Genomic DNA, 14,071 nt, shown 5'->3' with positions numbered 1-14,071 from the left:
GCACAGGTTATCTATGTGAAGGACATGTCTACCAGACCAAGAAAAAGAAAAGATAAGGAAGCGAATACATCATACGATGAGCCAAAGCGCCACGTAGTTCTTTCAGGAAAAAGGGACATCCTGGGAGTGGAGGGCAAGACAGACATGTCTGAAGATTATGAAAAGTTTCATGAAATTCCTCCCTTCAATGTCAAGGCTGACGCAAGCATCCTGATAAACGATGAAGATTATCCATGGTTACGGCGCAATAAGCAAATGCACAAGCGAAGAAAAAGTGAAGACTTTCTCCCGCAACTATTTTGATGATACCATGCCAACTTTGTAACAGACGAGTATGCTATGCCAACCTTTTCAGAGTTCATTTGAAAACTGTGAATTTAGGTCGAATTTTCGCTATAGGTGCATCTATGTTCATTTTTTTAGTTATAATAAATAATACAGAAAAATAAATAATACAGAAAACAAAACAAAAAACTAGGAAAAAAATAAAAATAGCAACAATAAGTATTTTGTTGTAAGTAGAAACAAAATAAAATAAATAAAACAACAAAGAAAACAAAAAAAACTAAAAAAGTGTTTTCAAATTTGAAAACTAATGGCACTAACAGAAAGTTTATAATATTTCTCAAACTAAAAGCAAAAAGAAATAAAAAATAAAGCAAAAAACAAAAGAAAATAAATAATGCAGAAAACAAAGCAAAAAAACTGGAAAAAAATAGGGCTCGCCCCTGGCCCATGACCATTAGTCCCGGTTTGTGCCACAAACCGGGACTAAAGGGTTGGTCCTCTTTGCACCCAGAGTTTAGTCCCACCTCGCCAACCGAAGGGCGCCCACACCGGTTTATAAGCCCGTCCCTCTCTGCCTTGTTGAGCTCTTCTCAAAGTGAAAATAGATGCCCCTATACAGGGAATTTAACCTAAATTCATAATGAATTTCTCTGAAATTCATAGAAATTGATTATGAATTTAGGTTGAATTTTCTCTATAGGTGCATCTATGTTCATTTTTTTAGTAAAGTTAATCACAAACTTGTGATTCACACAAATTTTAACTAATTCAAATTTAAACTATTCAAATTTTAAAACTAATGGCACTAACAGAAAGTTTATAATTTTTCTAAAACTAATGGCACTAACAGAAAGTTTATAATTTTGCTGACCTAAAAGCAAAAAGAATTAAAAAATAAAGCAAAAAACAAAAGAAAATAAATAATGCAGAAAACAAAACAAAAAAACTGAAGAAAAAAACAAAAATAGCAACAATAAGTATTTTGTTGTAAGTAGAAACAAAATAAAATAAATCAAGCAACAAAGAAAACAAAAAACGAAAAAAGTGTTTTCAAATTTGAAAACTAATGGCACTAACAGAAAGTTTATAATTTTTCTAAAACTAAAAACGAAAAGAATTAAAAAATAAAGCAAAAAAAACAAAAGAAAATAAATAATGCAGAAAACAAAACAAAAAACTAAAGAAAAAAAACTAAAAATAGCAACAATAAGAATTTTGTTGTAAGTAGAAACAAAATAAAATAAATAAAGCAACAAAGAAAAGAAAAAAAGAAAAAAAGTGCCGCCTACTGGGCCCCCACGGCCTGAATACGACTAGAAACTCTACCATGGGCCAGGATTCAGGCCCGCAGGATGCCCAGTAGGCCCACAGGCATATAGTGAGAGATTAGGCCCGAAAGCCTGCAGTTGAGAGGAGCTCGCGAGGGTGGGCGCAGCAGCGCTTATAAACCACCCTCGAGCCCTCTCAACTAGCGAGGTGGGACTAAACTTTTAGGCGCGGGGCAGCACAAGGCCTTTGGTCCCGATCGGTGGGACGAACCGGGACCAAAGGGGGGCATTGGTCCCGGTTCATGGCACCAACCGGGACCAATGCCCCCTTTAGTCCCGGTTGGTGCCACCAACCGGGACCAAAGGCCGCCGCTTCCCGCCCTTTGGGCTGCTAAAAAGAGGCCTTTGGTCCCGGTTGGTGGCACAAACCGGGACTAAAGGGGCATTGGTCCCGGTTCGTGCCATGAACCGAGACCAATGCTCTGTCTATATATGCAAGACTTGTGAAAATTTTCATTCAGTTCTTCGATCCAGCCCCGACGACGCCGTTAGGCTGCCCCTCTGCGCCTCGCCGTCGCCGTCGTCGCCCCTGCCTCCGACGCCATCCCGCGCCGCCCAGACGCCATCGCCACCCCGCGCCGCCCCGACGCCGTCGCTGCGCGCCACCCCGCGCCGTCGCGGTCACCTCCCCGCGCCGCCCCGACGCCGTCGCCGCCCCGCGTCGCGCCCCGACGCCGTCGCCGCCCCGCCTCTGCCTCGCCGTCGCCGCCCCGCGCCGCCGTCGCCTCTGCCTCGCTTTGGTCAGGGCCGGGACTGCCCCCCTCTTCCCCCTGTTTTTTTTGCAAATATATATATGTATGTTTTTCCTGATTATATGTATATGTATGAGTATATGTATGTGTTTATATGTATGCAAAAGATAGATTTTTAGAAAAAATAGTATTTTTTCTGTTCATAGATTTTTTTTGGTGATATTGATTATTGTAAATATGCAAATGTTTGTATATTCATATGAACAATGAATTAGGCAAAACCTTTACTTTTTTCTAAAATTTCTATTTGAACATTATTTAAAAAAACAAGCAATAATACTTCATGTATTTTTAAGAAGGAAGAAGAAGAAAAAGAATGAGAGGAAAAGGAAATATGAAGAGGAAGAAAGGAGAAGAAGAGGGGAGAGGAAGACGAGGAGAAATAAATAAGAAGAAGACAATTCTATTTTTTTCTTCTTCTCCTCTATTCCTTTCTTCTTCTCCTCTTTTTTTTCTTATTTTTTTCTTCGACACGTGGGGGGGGGGGGTCGATATACCCCCTCCCGATAACTTCAACACGAGGGGGAGGGGTCGATATACCCCCTCCCCGATAATATTATTTTCCCATGTACGTATGTTGTGTCGATATAAACTCCCGATAACTTCAACACGTGGGGGGGTTGATATACCCCCTCCCGATAACTTCAACACGAGGGGGGGTCGATATATACCCCCTCCCCGATAATATTATTTTTCCCATGTACGTATGTCGTGTCGATATAAACTCCCGATAACTTCAACACGTGGGGGGGGGGTCGATATACCCCCTCCCGATAACTTCAACATGAGGGGGGGTCGATATACCCCCTCCCGATAACTTCAACACGAGGGGGCGGGTCGATATACCCCCTCCCCGATAATATTATTTTCCCATGTACGTATGTCATGTCAATATAAACTCCCGATAACTTCAACACGTGGGGGGGTCGATATACCCCCTCCCGACAACTTCAACACGAGGGGGGGGTCGATATACCCCCTCCCCGATAATATTATTTTCCCATGTATGTATGTCATGTCGATATAAACTCCCGATAACTTCAACACGTGGGGGGGGGTCGATATACCCCCTCCCGATAACTTCAACACGAGGGGGGGTCGATATACCCCCTCCCGATAACTTCAACACGAGGGTGGGTCGATATACCCCCTCCCGATAACTTCAACACGTGGGGGGGTCGATATACCCCCTCCCCGATAATATTGTTTTCCCATGTACGTCGTCGTTGTCGATATACCCCAAACCCTTGAAGCGTTGTCGAGGCCACCCCAAACCCTAGACAAGCAGCGTCGAGGCCACTAATTAATATGATTCCTTACTGTGATTAGCTAGCTAGTTCTACGTTTGCCACTAATATATCCATCTGTCATGTTTGAATAATAATTGCCATGTTGTAAATATTTGTAGAAACTATGGACACCGCCCGAGACGAAGCAAAAGAAGCATTATTGAGGGGCATAATCGCACAAGGAAGTGATGCCGTCTGCTCGTTGTTTCTCAACGACACCGATGGTCTGGAAGGAGAGGGTGAAGAAGCAGCTGGCTATGATTATGATGGCTTCGGTGACCCAATGCAGGTGCAAGAAGGAGACCGTGAGGATGGCTCCGGTGACCCAATGTCGGTGCAAGAAGGAGACCGTGATGACGGCTCCGGTGACCGAACCGAGTCCGGCCAGGTATATATATTAGTTAAGCGTGTGCTGACTAGCTAATTGATGCATTCATTGTTTTGGTATGTACACATATTAATTAAGTCTTTGTTCTTTTTTCTAGCCCTCCGAATTGAGCACAACTTCGGTAAAGAGACGAGGCCCGAAGAAAAAGTTGAGCTCGGATGAAAGGTTTGAGATCATAGCAATCGCGCCCGACGGCCAACCGATTGAACCCATCCGGAAAAAGAACACATTTGTTGCTCAGTGCGGGGTTCTGGTTAGGGACAAGATCCCGATCAGCATCCAGCAATGGTTAAAGCCGGCTACAGAAGGCCCTGAGGTGTCTTATGTCAATGATATGCAGAAAAATGATCTTTGGACTGAGCTGAAGTCAAATTTCACCCTACCACCAGAGGATGATCCGGAGAAGCCAGTTAAAGAGGAATTAATCAAGTCTTTTGCTCTTAAGAGGATGGCAGACCTATCCAGGAGGTGGAAGAAAGAGCTGAATAGGTTTGTCGATAAAAAAGAGACACCAGAATTCAAGGGCAGATATGAGAAGATCAGAGATCACTGGCCCGCATTTGTGGCCCACAAGACATCGGAAAAGAGTAAGAAGATGTCGGTGACAAACAAGAAAAATGCTGCGAAGAAGAAGCTTCACCATCGCACGGGGTCAGGTGGCTACCTCGCAGCCCGGCCTAAGTGGGCCAAGGCTGAGAATGATCTGGTTGATAATGGGATCGAACCAGAGACAATGAACTGGCCAGACCGTTGCCGAACTTGGTTCTTCAGGGCTGGCGGAACCTTGGACCCTGTAACAGGGAAGTGCATTTGGACGGATGAGCAGTTGAAAATACCAGTCACGAGGCTTCAGCACTATATCGAAGCAGCGCAGTGCTACATCTCGAGCTAGCGTTGGTTTTCCCCGAAGAGGAGGGGGTGATGCAGCACAGTAGCGTAAGTATTTCCCTCGGTTTTTGAGAACCAAGGTATCAATCCAGTAGGAGGTCACGCGCAAGTCCCTCGTACCTGCACAAAACAGAAGCAACTCGCAACCAACGCTTAGGGGTTGTCAATCCCTTCACGGTCACTTACGAGAGTGAGATCTGATAGAGATAATATTTTTGGTATTTTTGGTATAAAGATGCAAAGTGAAAAGTAAAAGCAAAACAAGTAAAATAAAGTAATGGAGATTGATATGATGAGAATAGACCCGGGGGCCATAGGTTTCACTAGTGGCTTCTCTCAAGAGCATAGATATTCTACGGTGGGTGAACAAATTACTGTTGAGCAATTGATAGAATTGAGCATAGTTATGAGGTTATCTAGGTATGATCATGTATATAGGCATCACGTCCGTGACAAGTACACCGACTCCTGCCTGCATCTACTACTATTACTCCATTCATCGACCGCTATCCAGCATGCATCTAGAGTATTAAGTTAAAAACAGAGTAACGCCTTAAGCAAGATGACATGATGTAGAGGAATAAATTCATGCAATATGATAAATACCCCATCTTGTTATCCTCGATGGCAACAATACAATACGTGCCTTGCAACTCTTTCTGTCACTGAGTAAGGACACCGCAAAATTGAACCCAAAGCTAAGCACTTCTCCCATTGCAAGAACTACCAATCTAGTTGGCCAAACCAAACGGATAATTCGAAGAGACTTGCAAAGATAACTCAATCATACATAAAAGAATTCAGAGAAGATTCAAATATTATTCATAGATAAGTTGGATCATAAACCCACAATTCATCGGTCTCAACAAACACACCGCAAAAAGAAGATTACATCGAATAGATCTCCACGAGAGAGGGGGAGAAGATTGTATTGAGATCCAAAAAGAGAGAAGAAGCCATCTAGCTACTAGCTATGGACCCGAAGGTCTGAAGTAAACTACTCACACTTCATCAGAAGGGCTATGGTGTTGATGTAGAAGCCCTCCGTGATGGATGCCCTCTCCGGCGGAGCTCCGGAACAGGCCCCAAGATGGGATCTCGTGGATACAGGAAGTTGCGGCGGTGGAATTAGGTTTTTGGCTCCGTCTCTGGTCTAATGGGGGTACGTAGGTATATATAGGAGGAAGGAGCACGTCGGTGGAGCTCCGAGGGGCCCACGAGGCAGGGAGGCGCGCCCAGGGGGGCGCCCTCCACCCTCGTGACCTCCCTGGAAACTTCTTGGAGTAGGGTCCAAGTCTCCTGGATCACGTTCGGTGAGAAGATCACGTTCCCGAAGGTTTCATTCCGTTTGGACTCCGTTTGATATTTTGTTTCCTCGAAATACTGAAATAGGCAAAAAACAACAATTCTGGGCTGGGCCTCCGGTTAATAGGTTAGTCCCAAAAATAATATAAAAGTGGAAAATAAAGCCCAATATAGTCCAAAACAGTAGATAAAGTAGCATGGAGCAATCAAAAATTATAGATACGTTGGAGACGTATCAGGCATCCCCAAGCTTAATTCCTGCTCGTCCTCGAGTAGGTAAATGATAAAAAGAGAATTTTTGATGCGGAGTGATACTTTGGCATAATTTCAATGTAAATCTTCTTAATCATGGTATGAATATTCAGATCCGAAAGGTTCAAGACAAAAGTTCATATTGACATAAAAATGATAATACTTCAAGCATACTAATCAAACAATTATGTCATCTCAAAATAACATGGCCAAAGGAAGTTCATCCCTACAAAATCATATAGTTAGGCTATGCTTCATTTTCGTCACACAAAGATGTTCCCAACTTCTATACCCCCGATGACAAGCCAAGCAATTGTTTCATACTCAAATAATCTCAAAAAAATTCAACCTTCACGCAATACATGAGCGCGAGCCATGGACATAGCACTATTGGTGGTATAGAATATGATGATGGGGATTGTGTGGAGAAGACAAAAAAGGAGAAAGTCTCACATCAACGAGGCTAATCAATGAGCTATGGAGATGCCCATCAATTGATGTTAATGCAAGGAGTAGGGATTGCCATGCAACGGATGCACTAGAGCTAAGAATGCTCAACAAAAGAAAACTAGTGGGTGTGCATCCAACTTGCTTGCTCATGAAGACCTAGGGCATTTTGAGGAAGCCCATCGTTGGAATATACAAGCCAAGTTCTATAATGAAAAATTCCCACTAGTATGAACAAGACAACTTATGAGACTCACTATATGAAAATCATGGTGCTACTTTGAAGCACAATATATGAGACTCACTACATGAAGAACAAGGTGCTACTTTGAAGCACAAGTGTGGAAAAAGAGATAGTAGCATTGCCCTTTTTATTTTCTCTTTTTTTTTGGGCCTTTCTTTTTTTCTTTTTGGCCTTTCTCTTCTTTTTTTTGATTGGGCAATGCTCTAATAATGATGATCATCACACTTCTATTGATTACAACATAATGATTACAACTCGATACTAGAACAAGATATGACTCTATACGAATGCCTCCGGCGGTGTACCGGGATGGTGCAATGAATCAAGAGTGACATGTATGAAAAATAATGCATGGTGGCTTTGCCACAAATACGATGTCAACTACAAGATCATGCAATGGCAATATAACAAAAGTAAAGCATGTCATGATGATGATGATGATGATGGTGGAAGTTGCATGGCAATATATCTCGGAATGGCTATGGAAATGCCATGATAGGTAGGTATGGTGGCTGTTTTGAGGAAGATATAGAGAGGTTTATGTGTGAAAGAGCGTATCATATCACGGGGTTTGGATGCACCGGCGAAGTTTGCACCAACTCTCAATGTGAGAAAGGGCAATGCACGGTACCGAAGAGGCTAGCAAATGGCGGAAAGGTAAAAGTGCGTATAATCCATGGACTCAACATTAGTCAAAAGAACTCATATACTTATTGCAAAAATTTAGAAGTCATCAAAAATCAAGTACTACGCGCATGCTCCTAGGGGGATAGATTGGTAGGAAAAGACCATCGCTTGTCCCCGACCGCCACTCATAAGGATGCACAAGCCAGGTACACTTCATGCTTCAAATTTGTTACACAACTTTAACCATACGTGCATGCTACGGGACTTGCTAACTTCAACACAAGTATTTCTCAAATTCACAACTACTCAACTAGCACGACTATGATATTATCACCTCCATATCTCAAAACAATTATCAAGCATCAAACTTATCTTAGTATTCAACCCACTAAAAAGAAAGTTTCACATATCTTGAATACCAAGTATATTAACATTAAGCAAATTACCATGCTATTAACGACTCTCAAAATAATCTAAGTGAAGCATGAGAGATCAAGTTTCTTTAAAACAAACCACCACCATGCTCTAAAAGATCTAAGTGAAGCACTAGAGCAAAAATTATCACGCTCAAAAAGATATAAGTGAAGCACATAGAGTAAACTATCAAGCTCAAAAGATATCAGTGAAGCACATAGAGTATTCTAACAAATTTCAATTCATACATGGCTCTCTCAAAAGGTGTGTACAGCAAGGATGATTGTGGTAGACTAACAAGCAAAGACACAAATAATACAAGACGCTCCAAGAAAAACACATATCATGTGGTGAATAAAAATATAGCTCCAAGTAAATTACCGATGGAAGTGGACGAAAGAGGGGATGCCTTCCGGGGCATCCCCAAGCTTTGACTTTTTGGTGTCCTTGGATTATCTTGGGGGTGCCATGGGCATCCCCAAGCTTAGGCTCTTGCCACTCCTTGTTCCATAATCCATCAAAAGAATTCACCCAAAACTTGAAAACTTCACAACACAAAACTCAATAGAAATCTCGTGAGCTCCGTTAGAGAAAGAAAACAAAAGACTACTTTAAGGTACTGTAGTGAACTTGTTATTTATTTGTATTGGTGTTAAACCTACTGTATTCCAACTTCTCTATGGTTTATAAACTATTTTACTAGCCATAGATTCATCAAAATAAGCAAACAACACACGCAAAACAGAATCTGTCAAAAACAGAACAGTCTGTAGTAATCTGTTACTAACGCAAACTTCTGGAACCCAAAAAATTCTACCAAAATTAGACGACCTGGGCAATTTGTTTATTGATCAGCAGCAATTGGAATCACTATTTTATCACGTTCTGGAGATTTTTGACAATTCGGGCACTGAGCGCAAAGATTCTGGAAATTATAGCAAGATCAAATAACTATCTTCCAAGAAGATCTAATAGGTTTAACTTGGCACAAACACTAATTAAAAGATAAAACCACATCTAAACAGAATCTAGATGGATTATTTATTCCTAAACAGAACCAAAAACAAAAAACATAAAATAAAATTGGGTTGCCTCCCAACAAGCGCTATCGTTTAACGCCCCTAGCTAGGCATAAAAGCAAGGATAGATCTAGGTATTGCCATCTTTGGTAGGCAATCCATAAGTGGCTCTCATGATAGATTCATATGGTAATTTTATATTCTTTCTGGGAAAGTGTTCCATGCCCTTCTTTAAGGGAAATTGGAATTTAATATTCCCTTCCTTCATATCAATAATTGCACCAATCATTCTAAGGAAAGGTCTACCAAGAATAATAGGACATGAAGGATTGCAATCTATATCAAGAACGATAAAATCTACGGGCACATAATTCCTATTTGCAACAATAAGAACAGCAATTCTTCCCATAGGCTTTTTAATAGTGGAATCCGCAAGATGCAAGTTTAGAGAGCAATCATCAAAGTCATGGAAATCTAGCAAATCACACAAAGCTTTGGGGATAGTAGAGACACTAGCACCCAAATCACACAAGGCATGAAACTCATAATTTTTAATTTTAATCTTAATTGTAGGTTCCCACTCATCATGGAGTTTTCTAGGGATAGAAACTTTCAACTCAAGCTTTTCTTCATAAGATTGCATTAAGGCGTCAACAATGTGTTCGGTAAAGGCCTTATTTCGACTATAAGCATGAGGAGATTTAACACGGATTGCAACAAGGAAATACAATCAATTAAAGAGCAATTTTCATAGTTAAATTCCTTGAGATCCAAAATAGTGGGTTTAGCAATATCTAGATTTTTATTTCTTTCAATCCCTTTTTTATCAATTTCATCATCAGGATCTAAAAACTCAGAATTCTTAGAACGCCTTCTAGGTAAGGGAAGATCATAATCAGATTCATCAAGATTCATATTGCAAAACAAAGATTTAATAGGGGACACATCAATAACTTTTAGATCTTCATCTTGATTTTCATAGTTATTCGGTTTAGCGGCCATCTTATTGACTAAGGTGGCTTGCATATCCGAAATTTCAGCGGTCATTTTTTCAAGATGAGCAATTTGGGCTCTTACACCATCAAATTCTTTGGACATATCATCGAGCTCTTTATTCATATAACTCATAAAACTCTTTTGTTCCTTAAGCTCGTTTCTAAAGAAATTATTATGCTCAAATTGCAAGACCATAAACTTCCTGACATCGTTTTCGATATCTTCTAGCCTTTTAAGGTGAAGATCACCAAAATTAGGTAAGGCCATCTTGACGAACAAGCAAGAAAACTAACACACGAGCAAACAAAAAGGCAAAGGGAAAGAGAGGGCGAATAAAACGGCAAGGGTGAAGTGGGGGAGAGGAAAACGAGAGGCAAATGGCAAATAATGTAATGCGAGAGATAGAGATTGTGATGGGTACTTGGTATGTTGACTTTTACGTAGGCCTCCCCGGCAACGGCGCCAGAAATGGTTCGCTGACGGGAGAGTAAATCTTGACTTGACTTGGCGTAGGCCTCCCCGGCAACGGCGCCAGAAATGGCTCGTTGACGGGAGAGTAAATCTTGACTTGACTTGGCGTAGGCCTCCCCGGCAATGGCGCCAGAAATCCTTCTTGCTACGTCTCGAGCTAGCGTTGGTTTTTCCCGAAGAGGAGGGGGTGATGCAGCACAGTAGCGTAAGTATTTCCCTCGGTTTTTGAGAACCAAGGTATCAATCCAGTAGGAGGTCACGCGCAAGTCCCTCGTACCTGCACAAAACGATAGCAACTCACAACCAACGCTTAGGGGTTGTCAATCCCTTCACGGTCACTTACGAGAGTGAGATCTGATAGAGATAATATTTTTGGTATTTTTGGTATAAAGATGCAAAGTGAAAAGTAAAAGCAAAACAAGTAAAATAAAGTAATGGAGATTGATATGATGAGAATAGACCTGGGGGCCATAGGTTTCACTAGTGGCTTCTCTCAAGAGCATAGATATTCTACGGTGGGTGAACAAATTACTGTTGAGCAATTGATAGAATTGAGCATAGTTATGAGGTTATCTAGGTATGATCATGTATATAGGCATCACGTCCGTGACAAGTAGACCGACTCCTGCCTGCATCTACTACTATTACTCCACTCATCGACCGCTATCCAGCATGCATCTAGAGTATTAAGTTAAAAACAGAGTAACGCCTTAAGCAAGATGACATGATGTAGAGGAATAAATTCATGCAATATGATAAATACCCCATCTTGTTATCCTCGATGGCAACAATACAATACGTGCCTTGCAACTCTTTCTATCACTGAGAAAGGACACCGCAAGATTGAACCCAAAGCTAAGCACTTCTCCCATTGCAAGAACTACCAATCTAGTTGGCCAAACCAAACGGATAATTCGAAGAGACTTGCAAAGATAACTCAATCATACATAAAATAATTTAGAGAAGATTCAAATATTATTCATAGATAAGTTGGATCATAAACCCACAATTCATCGGTCTCAACAAAACACACCGCAAAAAGAAGATTACATCGAATAGATCTCCACGAGAGAGGGGGAGAACATTGTATTGAGATCCAAAAGAGAGAAGAAGCCATCTAGCTACTAGCTATGGACCCGAAGGTCTGAAGTAAACTACTCACACTTCATCGGAAGGGCTATGGTGTTGATGTAGAAGCCCTCCGTGATGGATGCCCTCTCCGTCGGAGCTCCGGAACAGGCCCCAAGATGGGATCTCGTGGATACAGGAAGTTGCGGCGGTGGAATTAGGTTTTTGGCTCCGTCTCTGGTCTAATGGGGGTACGTAGGTATATATAGGAGGAAGGAGCACGTCGGTGGAGCTCCGAGGGGCCCACGAGGCAGGGGGCGCGCCCAGGGGGGGCGCCCTCCACCCTCGTGACCTCCCCGGAAACTTCTTGGAGTAGGGTCCAAGTCTCCTGGATCACGTTCGGTGAGAAGATCACGTTCCCGAAGGTTTCATTCCGTTTGGACTCCGTTTGATATTCTGTTTCCTCGAAATACTGAAATAGGCAAAAAAAAGCAATTCTGGGCTAGGCCTCCGGTTAATAGGTTAGTCCCAAAAATAATATAAAATTGGAAAATAAAGCCCAATATAGTCCAAAACAGTAGATAAAGTAGCATGGAGCAATCAAAAATTATAGATACGTTGGAGACGTATCACGCAGCAAGGGACGTTCGTTCCAGACAGAGAGAACGACGAGCTCACAATGGCCCTCGGGAATCCTAAGCACCCTGGACGGACACGAGGCACGCCAGGCTCCATTCCGTGGAAGGCTGGGTTTCCGGACGCAGGCGGTTACAAATGCCACAGAGGAGGAAGAAAGTGGAGCAGACCCAACTGCAGGCGCTGCACGCTAGGGTACAAGCGATAGAGGAACGAGAAGCAAATCGCAGCAAACGAACTGCCGAAGCTTCCCCCGAAGCTACCCCGCCATCTCAGCGGAGAAGCAGCGTGGCTTCCACCGAGCTGCTTCAGCCGGAGCATGTCTTGTCGGCTCCTGCCAGCTATCCCGTGGATGCTATCACGGAGTCTCAAAATTGCCACCTTATGACGCAATGGATTAATATGAAGGTCAAGGCGGCTGTTGGCTCTATTTTTTCTACTGAACCCGGCGCAACTTTTCACTGCCGGCCGATTCCAGAAGGATATGCTAGGGTGATGGTGGATGAAATAACAGAGGGATTTGAGGACCTCCAGCTTGACCACCCTACCGGTGAAGGGGAGACTCGGCTGGGTTCTGCTCTGAAGACTCCATGCCTATGGCGGAAGGAGCTCATCAACCTTCCGAACTGAACGCCTCCGCCTCCTCCTCCTCCTCCTCCTCCTCCTCCGGTGAGTCAGGGCACTCCTCCTCCTCCACCGCCTACTCCTCCAGCGAGTGACGATTAGGGCACTCGGCCGGCTCCTTCTCCGGCGCGTGGCGGCACTCTGCCTCCTTCTCCGCCTGCGCCGGCGCGCCCGAGCAGCCAGCCTCCTCCTTCTCTGCCTCGTCAGCAAGGGCGGAAGAGACCCGCCGCTGCTCCGGCTGCTCCGGCGCGTCGTAGTCCTTCTCCTCCGCCTCGTAAGCAAGTAAAGAAGACAGCCGCTCCGTCTACTCTGCCGGCATCTAGCAGTACAGCCAGAGGCGGGAGGACATACAGATTCGGTCCTTCTCTAAAGACTCCAGAGAATTTACCATATGAGATGACCCCGAAGGAGAACGCGAAGATCGCGCGAACCGAAGTGAAGGACTGGTTTCAAGGGTTGAAAGCACAGAGACATCCACCTTCGGAGGTGAAGGTAGATCCGGTGAAAGCGAAGCGCACTCTGGCTGCCCTGGCAAAACCACCGAAGTCTCCACCGAAAGGCAACTATGAGCGCATTATTGGAAAGGCATTTGTCGAAGCGGAGCGGTCGGGAAGTACAGTCAGTGATCAAAGGATGAAAGAACGACGAGCTGGGAAACAAATTGCCCAGCTCAGCAAACAAGGGAATCAATCGTGCCCCCCGCTCAAGGTGCCTAGCGACATCGTCGATCCGAGGATGGTGCCCGGTTATAGCAATCTTGGAGATTACCTACCCAACGATGTACATTATGATTTCATGGAGGTGCGGATACACAGATACGAGTACGGGAAGCCTCTCGTCAAAGATGAAAGATCTCTATCAACGATGATGCGAAGATTGCATGATTGGTACTTGAAAATCTGCAGAGAGTCTGGGGGGAGGAATACTTTGTATGTGAAAGTTAAAAAGGAGCATGACCTCGTTGGAATTGAACTGTTGCCTATTCCATTTGAGGAGTTCTATCAGTTTTTCAATCAATTGGCCCTCGATAAAGCA

Source organism: Triticum urartu, chromosome 7A (genome assembly GCF_056163025.1).
Source record: "Triticum urartu cultivar PI428250 chromosome 7A, HENAU_Tu73, whole genome shotgun sequence".
Classification (NCBI taxonomy): Eukaryota; Viridiplantae; Streptophyta; class Magnoliopsida; order Poales; family Poaceae; genus Triticum; species Triticum urartu.
Note: the sequence above shows the minus strand (reverse complement) of the source record.